General features: G+C 34.6%; 1 protein-coding gene across 16 annotated transcripts in view; it reads right to left on the reverse strand.

Moving 5' to 3' along the window:
* EPHA6 (EPH receptor A6) overlaps positions 1-25,055 on the reverse strand; it is a 975,172-nt gene that overhangs the window by 941,308 nt on the left and 8,809 nt on the right. The gene's annotated exons all lie outside the window — the stretch shown is intronic.

Genomic DNA, 25,055 nt, shown 5'->3' on the forward strand with positions numbered 1-25,055 from the left:
CATTGGCAGTTCTGCTCTGACAACAATTTGAAAATAATAGAGGACATACATCAACTTATACAAAGTAAATCCTACAGAGATGCTTAGTGGAAGATAAGGATGAATTCTGCCATAATGAAAGCATGTTATTAAATTGGGGTTCTAATAAAGAGTGCCACTTTATTCTGACTGAACCAAATTTTAAAGACATTGAGTTGAAACTGGAGAGAAAATCTGATATTGATATGTAAATACACAAATATGTATATATGTAAATAATCATCACACACAAACTAAATCACCCAAGATGTTAAAAAAAAGAAGGTGCTTGATCTATACTATTCCAGCCTGGACAAAGAGATGCTGCTGGTTTTATTTTCTGGGGAATATTTACCACTTATACTGAAAGAAAATGAGACATTGGGAAGGTACATCTTGAATAAAATTGAAGATAATCTGAAGTTGGAAAGTAAAACCAGTTAAAGTACAATAACTCCTTAAAGGCTCTAATACCCATCACTATAAGTAATGGATTAAATACTTGGAGAAATTAGCATAAAGTTGAAATTACAGATGTGGTTTTAAAGGAACAATGTAATAATATAAGCCTGGTTATAAGATTAAAATGCAGTGCTAAAGAAATAATTAAAGGTTATGGAGGACAGCAATACTGTGCAGGAAGACAAACCTTTTGTACCGACTCATATGGAAAGCAGCTACATCACTTAATATTTTTCTCTCATCATAGAAGACAACTGCAACCTTGTCTTCATAAAACCGTTATAAAAACATAAAAGACCAGGGAAACAATGGACTAGAGTAGGCTTATTATTATTCTACTATAGATTTATTATTATCTAGCAATGGAAGAACTCTTATTATTGATATAAAGACAGTGGCCACCAGAGGTTCTGAGGGATGGGATAGGAACAATAGGTATAATATGGGGCATTTTCAACATACTAGAGTTGTCCTGCATAATATTGCAGTGACAGATACAGGCCATTCTATATTTTGTCATAACCTAAAAAATTGTGAGAGAGAGTACAAACTATAATGTAAACTGTAATCCATAGCTAATAGTAATGGTTCAATATGTATTCATCAATTTTAACAAACGTATCACAGTAATGAGGATGTTGTTGATGTGGGAAAGTATGGGAGGGGAGCGAGTGGGACATATGGGAATCGCTTATATTTTTTATGTGACATAAATGTAATCTAAAGCTTCTTTAAAGTAAAATTTTAACAAATTAATTGATTAAAAAATAAAAATAAAATAAAGACCAGGGAAAGGGTAGCTAACACCTATCTTGGTATAAGAGTCACAATCTTGCTTCATGTAAACCATATTAATTCACGCTGAGGCCTAGGATGAGTCTCCCATTTTTCCTGTGTCTATGATCTCAAATCTGGAGTAGAGTCCTTGCCTGAACCATGTCTTTTTTGAGGGGAGAAATCTGAAGCTAGTCAGGAGGCTGCCTCTTACCAGAGAATTTGAAGGAGGGGAAATAGTCCCCCTCCTGGCCTCCTGCAATTGTAAGACAAATGACCTAAGACTACTTAATGAATGTTTTGCCCAGGACTTTCAATCTGGAGTGACTGTGTTAAGAATCATATGCAGAATTAGTCTCAAGTGCTGCAAAAAATGCAGCTTCAGGGTTCTTTGACAATACTCCCAGCAGCTGGTACTCAACCATCCTCATAAAGAAATGAAAATTTAAACACTAATAATACTTTTATTTAACACATTAGAAATACCAAAAAATTTTCAAATACATCCTATTGTTGGATATATCAGAATAGATTATATGCAAGTCATAAGGGAAATCTCTAAAAGTTTAATGGGCTTAAAACTATTAGATGCTAATTTTTCAGCTACATTTCCACTGTGGTTCTGCAGAGAGGCTTTGGTCACGGCAATTACTCAGAAACCCAGGCTGAAGGAGGAGGCACCATCCTGGTGATTTCTGGTCACCAGGGAAAAGGAAAAATGGTCCTCTCTAGAGTCTCACACTGGTCATTTCTGTTCTACCCATAAGTAACATATATATCACTTCTCATATAAATTTGTTGGTCTGAACTAGGCACAGTGACTTCACCCAACTACAAAGGGACTAGGGAATGCAAATCCTACCATGTGCCTGGAAAGCACAGAGCCAGAAATATTAGAAAAACATAATTAATAACTTCTATATTTTTTGATTTTACATTTATAGTTCAGGTAGGTTTCCTTGAAACTTTGAAGCAATAATGAATTGATCTTTTAAGTGCAGTATTTTGCAACTCATTTCATTGCTCCAATAAATACAAGGGAAGCACATATCCATTTCTCTCCTTAAATAGCCCCTCTAATGGCTCAACTTCTACAAAGTCAGATTTCTGTCCCACTCACAGTCACTAGCCAGTAAACAGGTTATACAATATGTTATAGATATATTAGGCAAATTTTGTTCAGACCTGAATTACAATGCTGTTGGCCATGAGTTCAGTGTCATAAAACACATTTTAAATAAGGTGTCTTGAAACAGAAACATACATAAAACAAGGTTATTCAAATCAGCTGTCAAATATATTGTAGCCACAGTCTTGTGGAACCTACCTAACACTGTATTTCCCAAGAAACAGAAGAGTTCAGTATTCACTAATTTAATGTTTCTGAAGCAACTTTACAGATCATATCCCCTGCAAATACCAAGAAACAATGGCATGTACAAATATGTACTCTTCTGGTACATAATAGGACTTCATTTCTTGTCCCCTTGTGGACATATGATTAGCTCTAACCAAGGAGTTATAAACTAAATGTCACACATTACTTCTGGGACAGAGCAATGAATGGCTGGTACAACAACCTCTCAAACCCATCAACTCTTTCAATCTTCATTTCCAGAGGATAGTTAAAATCACTTTAATGCCTTTTCTGAATAATAGCAACAGTTTCCCTCTATCAACTCTTACCCCATCGAACTTCTGGTTCATGCTGGGGCAAGAATGACCATTTCTAAAAAGGAATTGGATCACTTAATCCTCCTTGCCCTTAAAATCTCTCACTAGCATCACTGAGATGTCAACAAGTGCCCAGCAAGTACCCATAACATGAGCAACTCATCCAGCAATTAGAACCAAATTCTCAGAACTTAATCAAGCTTACAAGGTTGTATTAGTCAGCCAAAGGAGTGCTGATGTAAAATACCAGAAATCGGTTGGTTTTTATAAAGGGTATTTATTTGGGGTAGAAGCTTACAGTCACAAGGACATAAAGAGTAAATTACTTCCCTCACCAAAATCTTTTGTTATGTGTTGAAGCAAGATGGCTGCCTATCTCTGTAAGAGTTCAGCCGTCCTCTTCAGGTTCCATGGTCCCAGCTTCTTCTGGTCTCAGTTATAGGCTGGTATAAAGCTCATCTCTCTCCTCAGGGCTTGTTACTTCCCAGGCTCAACTGCTCTGTTCTCTCCACAAGGTTAGTTATAGACTATCAGGCTCTCTCTCTTCCTGGGGCCTCTGCCATGTCCATGGAGCCTCCTCATTTCCTCTGTGTTCTTCGCCTGTGTATTTGTTTTCTGGGGCTCCTGCACCAAAACTCCAACTCTCTCCTCTGCCTTGTAACTTTCTCTGTGAGTCCCCACCCACCAAAAGGGCAGGGACTCCATATCCTACCGACGTGGCCACATCAAAGCCATAATCATAATTTCATCAAGTAAAAGTGAAACCTCTGAATTTAATAAAATCTAATATGCCCAGAGGAACAGGCCAGTTTACAAACACAATCCAATATCTATTTTTGGAATTCACAAACAATGCCAAACTACCACAAAGGTACTTAGAAATATTTCTCTTTCTTATTCTTCTACAATGGACTTTTAACTGACATCACTGACTCTAATCTCCATAATATGTTTTTTACTTCAAAATAGTAATTACATTAAATATGCCTTATTTCTTAAAATCTATTAATGGTTTCTAATCAACGATTTTTGAAACCCTTGGGATTCTAGGGGCTACTAACAAATGTATAAATGAAAAAATTTTAATTTGGGCCTTTCAATTTATATTTTTAATCAATACATAAGAGTATTAAAAACCTCTTCCCTTTAAAAATGGAAACCATAGGAGTGAAAACTAATGACAGCAGAGATAAAGTGAGCACTCAGTCGGCCTCTTTCAATCTCAGTTGGGTACCACCAGTCAAGTGAAATTGTTAATTTTCAGTGATAGATTATTAAATATCTACCCATAAATAACTACTAAAGTGAGAAGCACAAAAAATACTGATGCAAAATTACATTGAAAAGATATAGTGAAGTTTATATGCAATTATTCATTAAATTGAAGGGAAGGGTTATTCAATGCACAAAATCACAAAATGTGTTAATTGCAGATAAGTACTTGAAGCTGGAATGTAACCACTTACTATATAGAAAAATTAGGACTAAAATATGAATGTTATAAAATAGAACTACTAAATATTTCAGTATAAATTTGATAAATTTCAGACTTCAAAATAGTAAGAGGTTTCTTTTTAATGCCATATCAAGTATATGAATTTTACGGGAGGGGACAGTCCAAGCACAACCTGCCACCTTTCCCTGTGCCAGACAAATAAACCTTATGTTTGAGCCAAAGTGTATTAGCCTTGTGTGTAGGATGAATGCGGGCTGACTCCGTTCTTGGTAGTGCCTTGAAGTAAAACACATCCCCTAGCAGAGAATGGAGTGCCTGAGAATATGTAAAAATTAACTGGATATAGTCCGGCTAAGATATGCATATTTTATGGCACCTGTTCATCCCCACTATTCCTGGAAGCAAGAGGTGATATCACCCCACTACCACACAAGCACAAGTATAACCCTGTGTTGGCTACAGAAAGAGATCCACTGCTAATGGGGGACTAACACCCACTAGTGAAGAAGACAATGCTTTGTCTCTTCTACAAGTAAACATTGTCCCACCCAGTGCCTGTGTGAATAGTGCTTTTGCTGGTGATATTGATACCTGCAAACCAAGGAGCAGGTTTGGGCCCCTAGGACTGCTGACCCTGTTGGCAGGCATTGGTATGCTCTTTGTTACCCTCTAGGTAGTAAGACTCCTCTCCTGGAGATGATAACAGGTATCTCTCCTTCTGACTGACAGGTTAGCATAGCAAGTAGGGTGTTGACACATTTTAAATGGTATATTAAATATATTTTTGAATTGTAGAAAAATCATATATTTTACTTAAATAACTTTAATTTAAAAGTATGCCTTATTTCTCAAATAAAAATGTGGAATTCTGCCTAAAATTTTATTTTAAGTTATTTTTATTACAATTTTAATGCAGTAATTGAAATAAAATATGCTTATACCAAATTGTTATATTACATCCAAAATGATTAAATTAGCTATTATTTAGAGGTGTTAAAGATATTATATCATAGTAAAAAGGTTTCAGAAGGAAAATATTATTGGAATATGCTGACCTGTAAAAAAATTCAGGGTGGCGTCATTTTTCAATTGTCCATCAGTCTTCAATTTCTCTAGCCCCCAAAGTGTCAGCTATACCCAATTAGTTGCTCCTCCACAGCCACACCAAGCTCTTTCACTCTGTGTCTTTGAATGACCTCTTCAATTCTTCAAATCTTTTGGAAAAGCCCTTTTCTGCTGATTGTTCCTTGCCACACACAATACAGTTCAATACTTTACGCAAGCATTATCTCCTATGAAAAAACTGGTCAACTCCTCCATGCAGCATAAGCCACCTATACTCTTCCTTATCTTTCTAGGAAATCCTGTGCATATTCCCACTATTAATAGAAAGCAATTACCACACTGAATTATAAATACTAGTATAAATATTTCTTCCCTCTGTGTTCAAGGAACCTGTGTCCTCTCATCTTAGAAAAGCTACCCATTTATTTTTAGGATTCATTTTGAGGATTAAGAGTACACTTCTATTTTCTTTACAAAGACTGATAAGAAAAGACACCATCATCTCCTCAACTGTCTATCAACGAATTCCTCTTGGCCTGTCCATCTTATTGGCCATTCTAAATGCACTCACACTTTGCCCTTTTCTTTTTATGCTCTTGTCCTATCTGAATGGTCTTGGGTAAATTATTTAACCCTTCTGTGCCTCAATATCCTTATTTATATAAAAGGGATAACAATGGTACTTACCCCAAAAATTGATATATGGATTAAGAATAATATTGTAATCTATTGAGAACCATATCCTTCCCTCCCTCTTTTATTCTACTCAAATTGGATAACCCAAGACCAGGCTATTTGTCTTGACAGCACAGACCAAGGCACTTGGTCGGATGCTGCAGTTGGGTGTGCACAATCACAGTGACCATGAGCAAAGAAGGTTCCCTCGTCCCTTCACTATCCCACTCTTTTTCTTTTTTTTTTTTTTTTTTTGACTTGATAGGGAGACAGGATGGCTCATCTTTTCATCTTTTTTACGCTTACATGACTCACAGATTTCTGGAATTCAATTAATGTTTGTTCAGTAAATGTGGAATGAATGATTAAATGACTTGATAGACAATGCTTAGAAATGCTCCAGGATTGCTGCAAAAAAGTAAACGAAATATGACAATTGGGTGAAATGTCACAATTTTCAAAACATTTTGACAAACAATTTTCCCTTGCTACAACAACTCTGTGAAATAGAACCTGCAAAGATTATCAGCATAATACCAAGAAGGAAACTGTGGCTCAAAGAGATGAAAGTGTTTGCCAAAATCACAAAAAACGTGATGTCAGCTGGCCAATCTAATTAGTCTGTCTGGTGCCCAGAAAAAGGATTATTACCTCCTTAAGCATTTTCATATGTTTCCCCATGATTTCAATAAATTAGTAAAATTAAGATTACTAATAGTTATTCATGTACCAGAACCAAAACTGTGAGAAGTGATTTTTGTGTCTCATGGAATCAGAGAAGAGAATACATGGGGATCCTGTTAGTGGAAAAATTTGCAGGAATGACAATGTTAGCTACTTAGTCAACTAAAGAGTGTTATTATATTTTTAAAAAATACAATCTCTAGTTTATATTTCAGAATTCCTTCCCATCAAATTTATCTCTATAGGCTAGACAATTTTACAGAACATAAATTTTTTACAAGTAGTATAAGAAATAATCATTGACATTTATTTCTCTTTGACACTATGGCATTCTTGGCAATGTTTTTTGTGTAAGTTTACTTGCCAAAGTTCATTATGTATCTCTAGTTAGAGATGAAAAGATTTATCCCATCACATTTAGGAAAATCAATTAAAATTCCATTTTTTATCTTATATGGAAGTTTCTGTGTGTTAATAGGAGTTCTAGTATCAATTCTGCCACTAACTGCTAAGTGACGTTGGAGTCATTTAATATTTTTCATCTCATTTCACTCAAATCAAAATTATGGAGTTCTGCTAATAACCTCTAGTCTTCCATACCTTTAAATTCCTATTTTATACACCAAATTGCCAAAATCAGAAAATACAAATAACATGAAAAACTGCACCATTACTATAAAAAATTAACACATCAGTTACTATCATCTTTTCACAAGAGTATCAAAAAAATCCAATTTTTAAAATTTCTCACTTCTTAGTAGAAAAGATTATAGTTTTATTAATTTTTAAAATAAAGTTAAAACTGAATATAAGTATTTTGACTCAGAGAGCTTTTCAAGTAAAAATGCAAACCTTTGCCCACCTAGTATGTTTGTATTATGATGAATAAAACAAGTCTCATAAATAATATAAAAATACAATATATTTCAGGATATGTGGGAACAAAGAGGTGATGCTATAATATTTGAATAAAAGTAGTTTTCCATTATGTCTAGGTAGAGTCAACACATGATTTGTGCCATAATTTAATCACTTTGTCCCCAGTTTTTTGTGTTATTTTTCAAAACCTTAGAAACATAGTTTAAGTCTTGGTTAAATTATTCCAGACAACTTTTCAGATTTTTATTATTTTTTTGTCTTTGAAATACTAATGAACTATTTCAAACATGTATATAACACATCTTCAATATAAATCAGGTAACACACACACATTCCAAATTATGAAGATAAAATAGGGAAATAAATAGAAAGCTTCAAGCTGAGAGAAAAAGTGCAATCAGTGTGCCTTATTTTAAACGCTAAAATGGTGGGGATGGAGTGATGTGTGAATGCAATGCTCACCAAATAATGCATTCTTTGGCTATTTATCAATAAACCATCAATATGTATGTCAGCATATTATTGATAGCTGTGAGTCATCATTTGAGCCTCAAAATTTAATCTTTATGTTGTATATCCTTATAAAACTGTAACATTTCAATAATAAAGGAGCCCCCCCCCCGCCCCCATATCACCTACTGAAATAACTAAAAACACTCTGAGGTAGCCATAGTAGTTAACTAAAGCTCCCAAAGAAATCAATCAACCAATATTTACTACAGGCTTACTACACACTTAATAATGTTAAAGTCATAACAAGAGTAAGAAGTGTTCAAAATTCATTGCAAATAATGTGTTTACAAAGGTAGAACTGGTTTGGTTTCAAGTATAGGTATTTTTAATTTTGAAAATTTTCAGTGATTCTAATATCCAGCCGAAGCTGAGAACCTCTGGCTGCCAAGATAAAGTGCAAATCACAGCATAGCATTCAAGGCTTTTCATATACATTCCAATTTTTCCCTTTATCTCTTGGTATATACTCCTTCTCACAGTCTGTTTCCACTCCCAACTATTTATCAGTACCCCCAAAATGGTATGTATTATCCATGCTTTTATACTTGTTACTCCCTCATCTGAACTTCTTATTCCCTCTCCCACTAGTCACGTGATGAATAGCTACTTGTGTTCCAACAATCAGATCAGCTTTCACTTCCTATATTGAAGTCCTTCTTGACACCCCAAAGCAGATGTGATCACACTTTCCTTCAAGGCATCTAGTAACCTGTACACATTTCCAATTACACTTTCCTTCTAGGTATCTAGTAACCTGTACATACTTCCAGTCACACCCCTGTAACGGTCGTCCCCATTTAACTGTCTCTTCCCATTTATTGAAGCCTACGCCAACGTCTTATTTATATTAACCCTGTTACAGAGCCAAGAGTAATTAATAAATGTTCTTTGTGTATGTATCTAAGTTTGATTCCCATATCTAGATAACCTACTAGCTTATAACCTTGGGTAAGATTACACTAGCTTATAACCTTGGGCAAGGTTACAATAGCTTACAACCTTGGGCAATTTATACTCCTCAGTTCCTTTAGTTGTTGAATTGGTATAAATAACATGACCTACTTCTTTGTTCAGATGGGAGGACTAAAGAAAATAATGCTATTGTATTTGGGCAGCTATTTCTGGGAAATTGTTCCATGGAGAAGTAACATTTTCTTTAATTTTTAATTTACTCTGACACTTTAGAATCTAAGCCCCTTGTGGTAGTTTGAGTCTTTTGTGGATGCCAGAAAATTATGTTCCTAAATTAGCCCATTTCTGTGGGTATGAACCTATTTTAGGTGAGACCTTGATTAGGTTAGGTTCAGTTAGGGGTCATTTAATTAGATTACTTCAGTAAAGCATAACCAAGGGTAAGTCTTAATCCTCTTACTGAAGTCCTTTATAAATGGGATGGATACAGACAGAACAGAGAGAAAAGACTAATTGTTCAAAGAAGAACCCACAGAAGTTGAAAGAGAAAGTCAGGATAGCAAGAAGTTAAGATCAAGGAAACCCAAGCAGAAATCAATGAAACCCAGGAGAGAGAAAGACACAGGAGCAGAGAGACACCTCAGGATGCCAAAAGCTGAAAGCAACAAAACCCAAGAGAACAGAAGTCAGTGATGTTGTCATTGCCCCTTGCTATGTGACAGGGTCCAAGATCACCCACAGCCTATCTTCAGGAGGGAAAGCATTGCCTCATGAAGCCTTAATTTGTACATTTTCACAGCCTCAAAATTGTAAGTTTCGAAGTTAATAAACATCCACTGTAAAAGCCAAACAATTTTTGGTGTATTGCCTTGGCAGCCTTTAGCTAACTAAAACATCCCTTTAATGTCAGTAACTGGATACTTCGAAAACATATGGCTTAGAAATTTATTGACTTTTTCCCTAGAGTTTAGGAATCATTTTATTTTTAAAAGCACAATAATTGTGTATGGAAACTGGATTATCATTGGCAAAAATATTTTATGACACACCTTTTCTCATGTTAACCAAACAAATGGTGTTGACAAGAATATTATACAATATTCTGAATATTCTGAAATTTCAGACATAAGTCATTTACAAAAATCAAATTTCTTGTAAAGGAACACTTAAATCTTCAGGCCACCTGTATTTTCCTCTTTTCCAGACTGCAGGGCTAGAGTTTTATCATGACAAAGGATGTCTCAAATTACACTGGGGAAAAGAAAATATACACTGTCATTTAAGAAGGTTGGCTCCCATGGTTCTACTATAATATGCCACTCATACTGTCAATTCTCTATGGAGAGTAGCAGCAAAATGAGTCCTCACTCCCCTGGCTGGGCTGCAATGGGAAACTTTATAGATTTTTAATTAGATAGATTCATACACACTTTTTTTTAATAATTATTTTATTTTATTTTTAAAGAAGCTTTAGATTACAAAAATGCTACATAAAAAATATGAGGGATTCCCATAGACCTTCCTCCCTCCTCCTCCCACACTTTCCCACACTGACAGCATCCTTCATTAGTGTGGTACATTTGTTACAATTGATGAACCCATACTGAAGCACTGCTACTAACCATGAACTACAGTTTACATTATAGTTTACACTTTGTCCTGCATAATTTTGTAAGTTATAACAAAATATAGGCTGGACTGTATCTGTCACTACAATGTCATGCAGGGCAGTCCCAATGTCCCGAAAATGCCCCAATATTACACCTATTCTTCCCACTCCCATCCCTCAGAATCTCTGACCATTGCCTTTACATCAATGACAAGTGTTCGTCCATTGCTAGAATAATAATTAGTCTATTTTAGTCCATTGTTCATTCCCCAATCTTGAGGATCTGGGGATGGTGCTGTCCACTCTGTTTGTAATTGAGAAGGGGTTTAGACCCCATGGAGCAAATGGATAGAATTATCTTGCTTGTAGTTGCAGACACTCTCTGTTCCTTGGGATGGGCATTGTCCATCATTATCTTCTTCTTAGTTGTCCTGGGTGAGTCCAGTGAACTGGAGAGTAGGTGTTGCAACACTGCTGAAATTCAGGGCTCAACTGGCACATGGATGGTCCAAAGATTTAAGTCTCTGAGGCATATATTTATCAAGTACAGTGCTAATTATGGGTTCAAATAAAAGGGGCAGTAGAGTCATATGTAAGGAAACCACAATTTAGTCTAATTCTGTCACACTGGGGAGCACAAATTCCAAAGTATGGACCACTGATTGGGTATCAGATTACCAAGCTGTCTGCCCTGCTGATAGTTTCTAAATACCTCTAGAGCCCTCAGGAGCCCCACTATTTGAGGCACTATTTACTATGACAGTCAATGATATCCTCTGATCTTGCATAAGCGTAACTTCTGGAATGACGTTCCAATCACTCTGAAATCTCTTAGCCATAAAAACTCATTTGTCTTTACCCTGTCCTCCTTTTTGTCAAGGTCATTTCCAGATGTATTGCTAGTTGGTGCTTGGTAAGAATCTCTCAGTGCCAGGGATGCTCATTCCTGGGAGTCATGTCCCACACCAGGGGAGGGGTGGGTAGTGCATTCATATGCTGAATTTGGCTTAGAGAGAGGTCATGTATTTGAGCAACAAGGAGGCTTTCAGGAGGTTAGCTCTTAGGCAGTATGTAATACTAAGCTAAATTTCAATTTCAGAAGAAAACGTTCATAAGTACCATCATCAATGTCAAGGGCCTGGCATAATGGTCTGTCTTAATTGAGTTATTAGGAGAACGGATAAAATTCTAAAAGTAGTTATTTGGATGACCATGATAAGTGATAGACACCTGCTGGTTTGGGCCACTTATTTTAGTGACAACATACTGAGGAGTTATGTGTTCCACATCATGTTCAGTCATGCTGAGGTGGTCAGTTAAGAGGCCCTACTCCTTCTATGATGCAGGGGTGCATGACCCAATGTAAGCCAATCATACTCTCTCTTGCAGGATTCAGATTGTGAGCTGACGAATACAAGGACTAGAATAAAATGGTTGAAATCAATTTAACCCAATTAGATTGATGATTATATTTTGAGGTCCACATCCTAGGTGCCTCCATGGTTATTGTCCTTTCCTAAAGTTAGTTCCCTAGGATTCCCTTTGATTCTTTAAATAAATCCATTTTTTGCTTTCATTAGCTAGCTTTAATTTCTATCACTTACAAAAAAAGAATTCAAATGAATACAGATGGGTAAATCTAAGACAGGCTTTCTCAAGTAGTCTGCATGTAATCATGTACAGTGCTTATTAAAAATGAAAAGTCCTAAAACACCACCTCAAACACATTGAATCCAACTCATTGATAGTGGGATGCAAGAAATCTGAAATTTTAAAAAGCTCTGCAACAATTCTTCTACATACTAAGTCTTGATAGTCACTGTGCTAAATTTGAATCAGGGGAAAATCAGAAGTAGCCTATATGAGGAGGGCCAGGGCTGAAGACAAAGACTGCATAGTTTACATTAAGTACTGTTTTCCTTCTCTTTATCTTATTTTAAATGTACATTCAAAAAATATAAGAGGTCCCTATACCTCTTTCATCATTGTGGCACATTCATTGCATTTGGTGAATACATTTTGTACCTCTGCTGTACCACATGGATAATGGTTTACATTGTAGTTTATACTCTCCCCCAGTCCACCCAGTGGGCCATGGCAGGACATACAATGCCCAGCATCTGTCCATGCAGTACCACCCAGGACAACTCCAAGTCCTGAAAACATCTCCACATCGTATCTCTTCTTCCCTCTCCCTACCCTCAGCAGCTACTGTGACCACTTTCTCCACATCAATGCTACAATTTCTTCCATTACTAATCATAATAGTTCCATAGTAGAATATCTGTAAGTCCACACTAATACATACTCTATTCCTCCATCCTGTGGACCCTGGGATGGTTGTGTCTACTCCACCTTGATATCAAGAGGGGGCTTAGATTCCACAAGGATGATGGATATAATTCTGCTTGCAGTTATAGGCACTCTTTGCTCCCTGGTGTGGTGGTTAACGTTCTTCACCTCCCTGTTAGCTAGCTGGTGTAAGTTCAATAAACCAGAGGGGAGGAGGGGCAAGTCTACTGAGGCTCAGGGCCTGGATGGCACATGGAAAGTCCAGAGATTCAGGTCTCCTGAGTATATACCAACACCAGCACCAACCACAGGTTCAGTAAAGTGACAGAAGAAGCATGTGTAGAAAGGTCACATCTGAGTCCAACATTAATCAAAACTGCTTGAACAGCACCTCACAGTTTAACCATAACATGACAAATTTGGAAATAAACAGAGAAATAAAGACTTACATTAAAGGGTCATAAAAAAGGGTCTTAAACCTAGAAAAAAGTATATATATAATGAATATGGGGTTAAAAAGGATAATGTTATTTAAAATCATAACTAATAACTTCTGATAACAAATAACTATATAAGCCAGGGAAAGATTCAATAAAGATCTTTTTTTCCAAATAACTCTTCTTTTTAAAAAAGATTATAACTATTTTAAAGGATATGGATTCCGTGTTTTACATTTTTCAATGCACATTAATACAGAGGGATAATATTTATTTGTAATATATTTGTATTTTTAATGTTCTATAAGTTGCACAAAATTCTGCTTCTCACTTAGAAAGCACACAGATCTAACAGGTTTTAGACATGCTTTCTTTTTCCTTTGTGGTTACTAATTTGCCCTATCAGCTATGCCAAGTAACTTAATGTCCATATAAATTCCATTAGTAAAATAAGTAATTTATTCTACTTACTTACCTTAGAAAGGTGGAATAAAAAAGATCAAGTAGTAGATTTACATACTAAGTTGAAAAGTATTTGGCCTTTTTCCTTATTTTTCCTAATATGTTGTATCATATATCAATGAAAGATATTACATTTTTTAAAATATGTATAATGGGAGTCTCCCGAGTGTAAATTCTGTTGAGTTGTTCAGAAATACCCTATGTAAGTACAAAGACCCGATGTTATCCATTTATTTTGAACTTAATTAGAACTAATTTTCCTAGTAACTACAGGCTCAAGCAAGCTATGGCAGTGCTGGGGAACTTATTGTTTATCATCCCGGAAACAGGAGATGGAGACAGAGCCTTGGTGCTTCACTTTTGTTTAGGAAATTCTCAATTTTCACTTGGGCTGGAAACCATGGTAAAATCTTGACTTCAGGGCTCATTTCCTCGAGCAAAGGATAAGTGGACAAGCTGTTCTAGACATACAGAAGAATAAAGTGAAACTTGCAGGTTTAAAGAATATAATATAGGGTTCCATATCAAAGTTTTCATTATCCATATTAAAGTTTGCTTCATCTCTAAAATTCACTTCTCATACATTTGACCTGTGTTTGCTGATAAAAGAGAGCATACATAGTGGGCACAAAGACTACTTTTTAAAAATTTCCTTGCCTTTTTAAAATTTTGTGTGGAAATGATGTCATGATAGGGAAACTATCTCCTCATGATAGGGAAGTTGCCTCCTCTGAATGAGTTCTGACTGGAACTCACCTTCTGACCAGAGGGAAATTCCTGATCCAGGTGTTCTTAACTGTCTCAGAGTGCGTGGCAAGGTCCTTGTAGAATCCTACTCAGCTATGCTCTGAAGGCTCTGATAAGAACATTGAATTTGTTTGTTTGACTGGTTGGTTGTTTTTGTTCTTTTGGGGGGAGGGACTTCTCTAGCTCATCTTCTTTCCCCTGAGAATTTTTACTCCATTTTTCTAGGTTTTTAAGTTTCTGGAGTATATCAGACTTTGATAAAACTTTGGGGTTGAAGATGAGGGTGCTGTAAACATCTGGACCATGCAAACAACTTCAAATAGAACAACAGTCATCACTTTTAAACTGTCCTAATGGCCATTCTAAACTATCCCCAGAATTCTTCTCCTGCAAGCCTTCTTTCCTTGTTCTTCCCATTCAAGAAATTGTCCCAAATAAATGAAATTATTTAAGATTTTCCTATATGGGAGTATTTACTTTGTCTCAAATTCCTCAGTTTTATAAATAACATTGAAAGGAAAATCCTTGTATAAAAATCATTGACCTGTCTTCATCAATTTATTTCCCTAGAATTTAAATTCATGAAAATGGAATTAATGGCTCAAAGTGTATGAACGTTTTTCAGCATTTTGCTTAACTGCTTTCTAGAATGCTCTGCATCTTCAAAAAGAAATGCTTGTCTTCATGGCATTCTCTGAGGTATGATATATTATCATGAAGTCATACAAATCTAGGAAATGCAGTTAAATAGGATCAGAAAAGATTATGCATAAAACAGCTGAAAAAAACTGAGAAAAAGATCAATAGACATCATTCCACATAACTGTAAATAATTCCCAAAATTGATATTAAGTGTGGAGGGATGGGAAGAAAATCTCCTTGCTTTCACCTAGAAATTCATACTAGGTTCTTATTTCCAATTCTCAAGCTCTTTTCAACTGCATTCTAGCTGTTGTTGTTTTCCCATCTCAGGAAGAGTTCCTCAAAGTCTGACAGTATTAGAAGATTGAATGTGTATATGAGGGTTCAGAATAATTGCTTTTGTGTCTGCCTTGTTATATATAGTAAACACTCTGCCTACTCTTAAACTTACCTTTCTCTTGCTCTCCACCTATGGGTAGTATAAACTATTCTTGCTCACATGGATATTAGGTATAAGTGGATTTTGTTTTATTTAGAGTTATATTTGGAAAGCAAGAAACCACACTTCGGAATGAGTTTTATTAGTTGTAATTCTACACCTAATCTGTGTCAGAGAATTTATAATTGGTATATAAAATTCCTATACATTGATTAGTAAACACATACTTTATTTCCCAATTTCCTTTTGATCAATATGTACAATCTCAGAGAGGAAAGAATGATGAGGGGGCAAATTAGGGGTGAGGTGGGTGTGCTTAAATTCACATTAGAAGAATGGGATCCATATAATAATGAATGTATGTGCAGAGGGATGTACAGAAAATAGTTATGTCTAGAATTATGAAATGCATCAATCCAGTAATGTCTGGTTAGAAGTCAGATCCTATCAGCCTAGGTAAATAATCTATTTCGGGAGAAAATACTTTAGAAGAATTATGATATATACTCTGGGCACAGAATTAAATAAATTTTATGAAGTGGCAATAAACAACAATAATTTAGGTACGGTGTAATGATTAAACTAAAAGAAATATATTAATTCAACCATAAATAAAGATATTGGTATTCATAAGTTAGAAATAAAGTCTGTACTAGTATGTTGTAATGATAATAACAACAAACCTAAATGCCTGCAAAGAGTAATTCATCAAAGTTTTATCTGCAGATCTGTAATTTTTCTATCAATTTAAAGTCTATCTGATTTATCAAAATATCTATAATTATTTCAATTAATTATTTTTAAAAAGCTATCCTTTATGTTGAGGAGAGGGGGAAGACCATGAAACACTGCATCTAAAATAGTATTATTGTAATTCAGAAACCAGATTGATAGTTTCAGTGCTTTTTGACATTCTAAATATATAATTCTAAATGTTAACAGCTCATCATGGGTAATCTGCTATTGATTTTTCTCTGTTTAAAAACACCAAGCTTTTGCAGCAATTTCTATGTGCTCCTAAAGGCATATTACTCAAATATAAAGCACATAATCTATCAAAGCAGAATTTAGTAAAGTTTTTGAAGACAAATATTAAATAATACCAGCAATTTCACAGTTCTGAAACACTGCAAAACATACTCAGGAGAATTAAGAAAGAGAAATTACAGTAAAACAAGTATTTAAAATGGTAGATGGCAAATAACTATCTTATAAATATTTTTAATTTTTTAAATTGCATATAATAAAGGCCATAGAAGAATTTCGATTTTACCTTCATCTAAAGCAGGGTTTCTTAACGAGAGGTCAATAGACCTCTTGAAAATCAACGTATTATCTTTATTTTATCTGACCTCTAACTGAAATCTAGCATTTCCTTCACTTATGAATGTATGCTATAAATAAATGACCGAAGTATTCATTTCACCTGACTGGCAAAGGGGTCCATGGAACAAAAGTGGGTAAGAACCCCTGTTTTAAAGGTAGAATAAACAATAGACAATACCACATAGAATCTTCATCAAAATTTAAAATTTTGTCTCTTATATTTTTAAAAATCCTTAAAGATCCTATCATTAAATATATATTTTTATAAGAGCAGGATAAAACTTTTAAAGGAAAAGTCAAGTTATACAACTTACTTAAAAGCTCTATTTCAATATAAGACATTGTTCACTTGGGTAATTAATTTTAGTCTATATATACAGAATAAGTGTTAATCTTTATATGCTGAAAAACTAATCCAAAGTTACTTCAATACCGAGGTCTTTGGTAGAGTCAATCATTTCAATTCTCTCATTAATTTCCTATATTCATGACGATGAATACTAATAAATGTGAGATTCATTTTCATTTCCCACATGTAACCTAAGCTTCTGATTTGTTAGTGAAATTTTGTATTATTTCCCCACATTTTATCTTTGCTATATTGCTATTGTAGCAATTTTATAACATTGTCCTTAAAGTCAGGAAGAGGATCTTCTTTCATTTCCAGAAGTCATATAAAGTTATGGCCAATATATGGCCCTGGCCAATATACTGAATATTTATTTTCATTACCTCCATATATTAATTCATAGATCTCTGAGAACGTGTTTATTATATTTTCATCTCTGAAAACAAGAGTTTATAAATGTAAACTTATTTATCAGCTTAAGAGGTATTACCTTGATATAAAAATTAACGTTTTAATTATTCCCTGACTTATATGCAGCCTCATTAAGCTAAATCTTAAACTCTCAGAGGTTGAGGGAAATGACTTGCCTTTGTGTTTTCTGTGTCCAGCATAGTGAGGAAACATTTTAAGCATCAATAAATTTCACTCAAAAATTGGATATACACCTATTGTTGAGCTAGTTTCTGAATAAGCATATACATTAAGAACTGAAGGGTTTATGAACTAAAGTATTTATATCTATACCTAAGCAATAAACATGGAAAGGAACAAACCAAAAAATCCAAAGGTGACTACAGAAATATTGAAATGAAGTTGTAAGTGACAACTCTATAATAAGAAATATGCTAACTATTTTATCAAGTTTTTAAACCTTAGAAGCATTTTTAGGAAAACAATTATTGTATCTTTGGTTTCAATAAGCCTATTAAAACGTAAGAATGCTAAGCTTAACACAAATTCTTAAACTTTAATTCTGCATTGTTGGGGAAAAAAAGGGTTAACTGAGATTGTCCTCACCGGACACATTTACTTGCAGAGGTTAAGGGACCTAGACAGAGGTACATAGAACCAGAGAGGACCCTTAACCAAACAGGCCCATTTAAAAAATTGTTTTGACACATTTTAGAGTAAAACGGTACTTATGGAACTTATTGTCTTATACTTTTGTAGTGTAATAACTTCATTTTATACATTAGAGGACCTGTAGTTCACATAGGTTCTTAAAATTAACTGTTTGCTGGTTTGTTTATTAAAAAGTACATCTAAAATTGCCTTTATAATAGTCTGTAGCTTATAACCAGAAATCTATATCTGAATGCATAGTCATTTAGATTTTTTTCAAGAAATTTTTCCCAATGCAGAATTAAAGTTTAAAAATATTTGAAAATGTTTAAATTTACCTTCAGATTATGAATTTTCCAAATATACATTAAGTCTATAGAAATGTTTTTTAAGTTAAGTCTTTATAAGCTTCTATATATTTAATAATTATATTTCTATAGTAGTATTGAAAGGCAACTCAATAAACTGGTCAAGGAAAATATAAAAATGAATGCAATTTGTGGTATTCCAGTTGAAAGCCTAATATCTTTTCCTTACCCCTGCTCTCCAGAATATTACAAGTGCTAAAAGCTCATCTGCTAGGTCTCATTTAAGCTTTTTGAATATTTATTTGTTTCTCTGCATTTAAACAAAATGCAAAGAGAGAAGAAGACAAATGAGAAGTATCTGAAAACACACCTACTTTATCTCTATCACTTAGACTTCGTTTTCAATAATAGTTATCAGATCATAACAGATAAATAAAGCTGGTGCACAAGCCAAATCAATTGATTACAATAGAGTAATCAATTGGATTACTCTATTGCCTTGAACAGTTGTCTCTATTTACTAGTGCCATAGTTCACTCTGACAAAAAATAACTAGATATGGAGAGTTACGTCAGAAATTCACAGTTGCATTTGTGGATCCAATATATGAGTGTACACTAGGTACAATTCTTTGAAATAGCAAAATTTCACTAATTTGTTTTAAATCATAGCCAGTTTGAAATTGAATAATGTGGGCAATGGGCATCCCACCCTTGGTACATGTTTTTGTTCTATGTCCCTGCTATGCTATGTTAATTAGCAAAAATTAGATAGCATGGTTATTTTTAGAGGGGAAGGGTAATGGAAAATCAATTTGAGCTCCTTTAAAAGTGGTAAAAATGTTAAATATCTATATAACTTTTTCTGTAAGGGTAAGATTGTCCCTAAATTCTATCTCCAAAATATACATCAAATCCTCCTTCTTCTCTCCTTCTCCACCATCTCCCCACGCTCAGTCAGGCCACCATAACTTATCTCCACAACATGTGAAATAGATTCCTAATTCTACATGTCCGTTTTCTAATCATTTCCTTGCTCACTAGCTGGAGTTCTCTTAAAATGTAAACTGATTCATTTTAATTACTTGGTTAAAATCTCTCAATAACTTCGTATATTATCTTCAATAATATTAAAAGTCATTTCCTTACCACGGCTCCTTTTTATTCTATAAGATCTTAGTACCAGACTATTTTCCTTGCTCTGTAAACCCCAGTCACATGGATTCAAATGCATCAAGCTCATTTCCCTTCAAGGTCACTGCCTGTCTAGAATGTACTTCTCTTTTCACAATTAGCTTTCTCATCTTTCAGAATGAGGCACAAATGTTAACTCTTCATAAAGGTCTTTTTTAATCATCCCATCTGAAATAAAATGTTCCTCCCACAATTCTTTATCTCAGTGTATTTGTTGTTTCCTCCATAAAATTTTTAATAATTTTACTGTTTTATTTATTTACCTCTTTATTTTTTCAATCTCCCTTACTAAAAAATAAGTTCCATGAGGGCAGAGCACATCTGCCTAACTTAACCTTTTATTCTCTAACATTAGAAGTTTAGACTCTAAAACAATACTCAATAAAACAGGGCAAAGCAGAAATAACATATTTTTCATTTTCTGAAGTGATTCAAGTCTAATAAAACTACAAGATGATCAGAAAACTAGATATATAAGCAATTTAGTCCTTCTGTGTAAGTTTAGTTTGATTACTCAACTGACAATATAAGTTGGACAGAGCCCAATTTGATTATTTAAGTATATATATTGATCTCTACTATATTTATACACCCTAAGAACTAATGAATCAAGAACACAATGAATCAACATCTACTATTTTTGGGCATTCGTTGATGTGCAGTGTGAGCAAAGACCTATTCTTTCACCATTTGAGACAATGGAGAATGTAGTTGGGAGATATGTGAGAAAGAGAGAAAGAGACAGAGACAGAGAGAGACAGAGAGACAAAGAGAAAGGATGAGAATGAGAATTAGATTGAGATATGGTGCCTGTGATAGGAAAATAGTTGATAGGAAAATAGCGGGTACTTCAAGAAAGCAATGATATCTCTACGTATAAGTAATTTATATTAGCAATATTTCATGAAGAAACAAAAGGCTTTCTATGCTAAGATTTTCTAATATTAATTTTGTAATATAAAAGAAACACAAATTCCTTATAGAAAATTTTAAAAATAAAGTAAAAAAAGATTTAATCATTCAATATGTCTTGTTCCATTAGATACATATTTCCTCCCCAAAGGAAAATCCATACATAAATTGTTTTATTGATTGACACTGTGTAAGTTTTTAAAAATCCTTCTAAGTTTCTTTTGGTTTGAAGAAGAGCTCCTTAATGATTAATTTCTGTGCAAGAAAAATTTTTAGATATAATCTCATCCTAAACCTAGAGCAAACAACACTTGAATGGTCAGCTGCTGAATCTGTATATCAATGACATTTTATCTTTTTCTATGAATGCTAATCATGATTAATTACACAATAACTTATTTCATTTTGAAAATATGTATGAAAATAAATTCTAGGCTGATTTTATACTTATGGCTATCAAGAAGGCATTTGATTTCGATCTCTTGCACCTTTACAACTATGAATATCTTTCCCCTGGATATTATTATCATTTAAATGAATGATCTTTCAGAAATTCTTTGTAAATCATCCAGTTTTCCATATTCAACAAAATATTTACTATTTTCAATATTTAAAGTTCATTCTTGAACTTTCTAAAACAATTACTCCAATTGTTTTTCAATTTCTATACATGTAAGAGCAATATCCAATATCACAGTTTGTGAACCTTACTTAAGCATTTCACCTTATTTTAGGTCATGAATTTTGTTAAGCAGATATTTTTCTGATTAGGTATGTTCACTTGTACTTAAATACAATTCAATGGGTTTTAGAGTCAATTCATTCAAATTAGTAATTTAAGTGAAACCAATAGATAATTTGTATTATTTTTTCACTGAACTGCATGTAAAAAAAATCTGATCTAATCAGATGATAATGACAGTAAAATAAAATCATTAGACTCATGTATCCAAAACACATTTAGATTTAACAAAATATTTGAGTTTCCAATTGATTATCTTTTGGATACAGGAGCCATGTTAACTCTTTTATACTAAAAAATACTATTTGCTAAAGTAGAGGAATTGATGGACCCCTGGTGGCTAGTAACCACTGTAACTGATAGATGTGAATAACTTACACATGAAGCCAGACTGCTTTATAGTCACTTAAGTGTCTAATATGAAATGAAAGGTTATATATTTTAGGAAGATAAATCTGTTCTTTAAAATTTATCAATACCCAATTAATACTATTGTTTTAATAAAAGGTAAAATTAATGGAATAAAAGAAAGATTTGAATACAAATTATGTTTTCACTTTATTAGATAAAGTGATCTATTTGGAAACACCTCTAGTTTCTGATTGCTTCAAGTAGGTATGGTAACAGGAAGAGAGAGTCAAAGTGATATATGTTGTCTTAATGGTATACAGCTTCAAAGTCAGGTAAAGTACAATAGAAGAGATGTTTCCTGGAGTCAAATTATACTTAACACTATGTTAAGCACCATGTTAGAAGAGAGGTGATACATTTTTTTGTCGTTATCATCATTTTACCCTACCTAACTAAGGAAAACTGGGGAGAGGGAGGAAAGAGATGGAGAGATGGTGAATCCACTCACTTCAGCCATGAAGGATTTTATATAATCTAGTAAAAAATTTTAAAATTTACTTTGTGAATGTTCTTAATCAAGATGGCAAGTTATACAGAAAGGAAATTTCACCATAAATTTAATCATAACGATGAGTTTTTAAAAAATAAAAAAATTCCATTAGTCCTTAAAATGAAGTTACTAGGAACATTATTTTATGGGTACAAGAAATCACCTTTTCACTGACAGGGAGCTGTACAGAGCATATGTCCAGGGTGCATGGTAATGTTTGGATATACTCATAGTGGCAACAATTAAAAACCACAGTAGGGGGGGTACTGGGTTCCTGGCCAGTGGTGCTCTGTCGTGGTCCCTAGGGGAGCAGCGACAGTCTCCCAGATGCAGTGGTGGGGACCGGGAGGGAGTGAGGGTTCAGCGGTGAGCCCCTGGTACTAATGACTATGCTTGTGAGCTGATAAACCCAGAATAATAACAAGGCCTAGAGCAACTTTGTGCCTGGGAGTTTCCTTCTGTCAGCCTTCATGTTGCTCAAATGTGGCCAGTCTCGAAGCCAAACTCAGCATGTAAATGCAATGCCTTCCCCCCAGCGTGGGACATGACACCCGGGGATGAGCCTCCCTGGCAACGAGGGACCACTATCAACTACCAACTGATGATGCAACTGGAAAATGACCTTATACGGAAGGTTCAATGCGGATCAGCAGAATATCCATGTCTACATAAAATACCATGACTTTAAAATGCTGTTTGACCTAAAGTAAGGGGGAAATGGAAAGGAGAAATGAGTTTATATGGCTACGAGTTTCTAAAAAAGAGTCGGGAGGCTGGCAGAAGGTTTGCCCTCATGCACAACTGAGCAGAGTCAGAGAGACGGATAAAGCAGATACAACCCCCAGATATTGGTTCCTTTGAGGGCTAAAGAGACCCATGGGAGTTATGGTCATGGCCGATGGGGTTAACTGCCAGGGCAGATGGCCCCTCTTTGGAAATGGTGTTTATGTGTGATGAATCTGGACTCAGATGGGATCTCCCTTCATAAGACTTTCATGCTAATGTGCTGGAGGTGCAGTTAATGTTGGGGTTTAAGATATATTTAGGGGATTTGAATCTCTGGACTGACAATGTGATAGCTAGATCCTGAGCCTCAACAGACTCCAGCACCTACAATCTGATTTATTCGACTTACCACACTCAGCTAAGATGGAGGTGAAGAAGGACAACCACCACACCATGGAGCCTAGAGTGATTACAACTGAAAATGGGAGGATTGCATCCAGCATCCAGGTGGAATCTGAGCCTCCTCTTGACATAAAGGTGCAATGGACACAACCAATCCAGTGTCCACATAGAAGAGGTGGCATTGGATTGGGAAAAGTGGACATAATGGACAAAGGGTATGGGGAAAGGCAGGAAGAGATGAGAGGTGGAGGCATCTTCGGGACATGGAGCTGCCCTGGATGGTGCTTCAGAGGTAATCACCGGACATTGTAAATCCTCACAGGGCCTACATGATGGAATAGAGGAGAGTATGGACCATGATGTGAACCAATGTATATGAGGTGCAGAGGTGCCCAAAGATGTACTTACCAAATCCAATGGATGTGTCATGATGATGGGAACGAGTGTTGTTGGGGGGGGGGGAGAGGGGGGGTGGGGGGGTGGGGTTGAATGGGACCTCACATATATATTTTTAATGTAATATTATTACAAAGTCAATAAAAAATTAAAAAATTAAAAAAAAAAAAAAAAAAAAAAAAAAGAAAAGAAATCACCTTTTCTTTTACATTAATCTTTCCATATTGTAAGCATACCATTTAATAATTCTGATATGTCCCAAAAGTTTTCAGTGTTTACAAATTGGTGAATTGACTCATATATACTATTAAATTTGAAACTACAAGTAAAGAAAATATCCCCAAAATGTTCATAAAATAACATTTAGAAGTTTGATATTTTATTAACCATTACTATGATGATTTCAGTAGATGAAAGTTATCTCAACGTATTATTAGAAATCATAATCATTACGACTAAAGGTAGGAAAAAGCATTTTACATGCAATCATTTTTGTGACTGATGAAAAAAAATCTAATCATACCTTCTTTATAAACTTTTAAAGAACTCCCTTGAACTTTCCCAATTTTAGGAACTATTTTATCCAACCGTGGTCTTATACGTAGTCTGTGTTTTTAGTATATTAATGCAAATTCAAATCCGGAGTTCTGGCAACCAACCTTAAAGATCCTATTTAACTGATGGGTACACTGTGTACTAATAATTTGCTTACATTAAGTTAAGCTAACTGATAAACTCAAATAAATTATGTATATTTGACATATATTTTAGGTAAATGAGTTCATATAGTATGAGGGAATCATTAATGAAGACCAAATAAATAATTCCATTGTTTTTAATAACCTGTTTTCAAAGAAGTACAATAAGTAATTAACCCTTACATATTTAACACCACTAGTCCCTGAAAACAAATGAGAGTTGGGATATGAAGGTATGCACCACCAAAGGAGAGAATGGCACTATAGCTGGGTCTCATTATGTGATATAGCTTCAGGGGC

The sequence above is a fragment of the Dasypus novemcinctus genome, chromosome 4 (genome assembly GCF_030445035.2).
Source record: "Dasypus novemcinctus isolate mDasNov1 chromosome 4, mDasNov1.1.hap2, whole genome shotgun sequence".
NCBI lineage: Eukaryota > Metazoa > Chordata > Mammalia > Cingulata > Dasypodidae > Dasypus > Dasypus novemcinctus.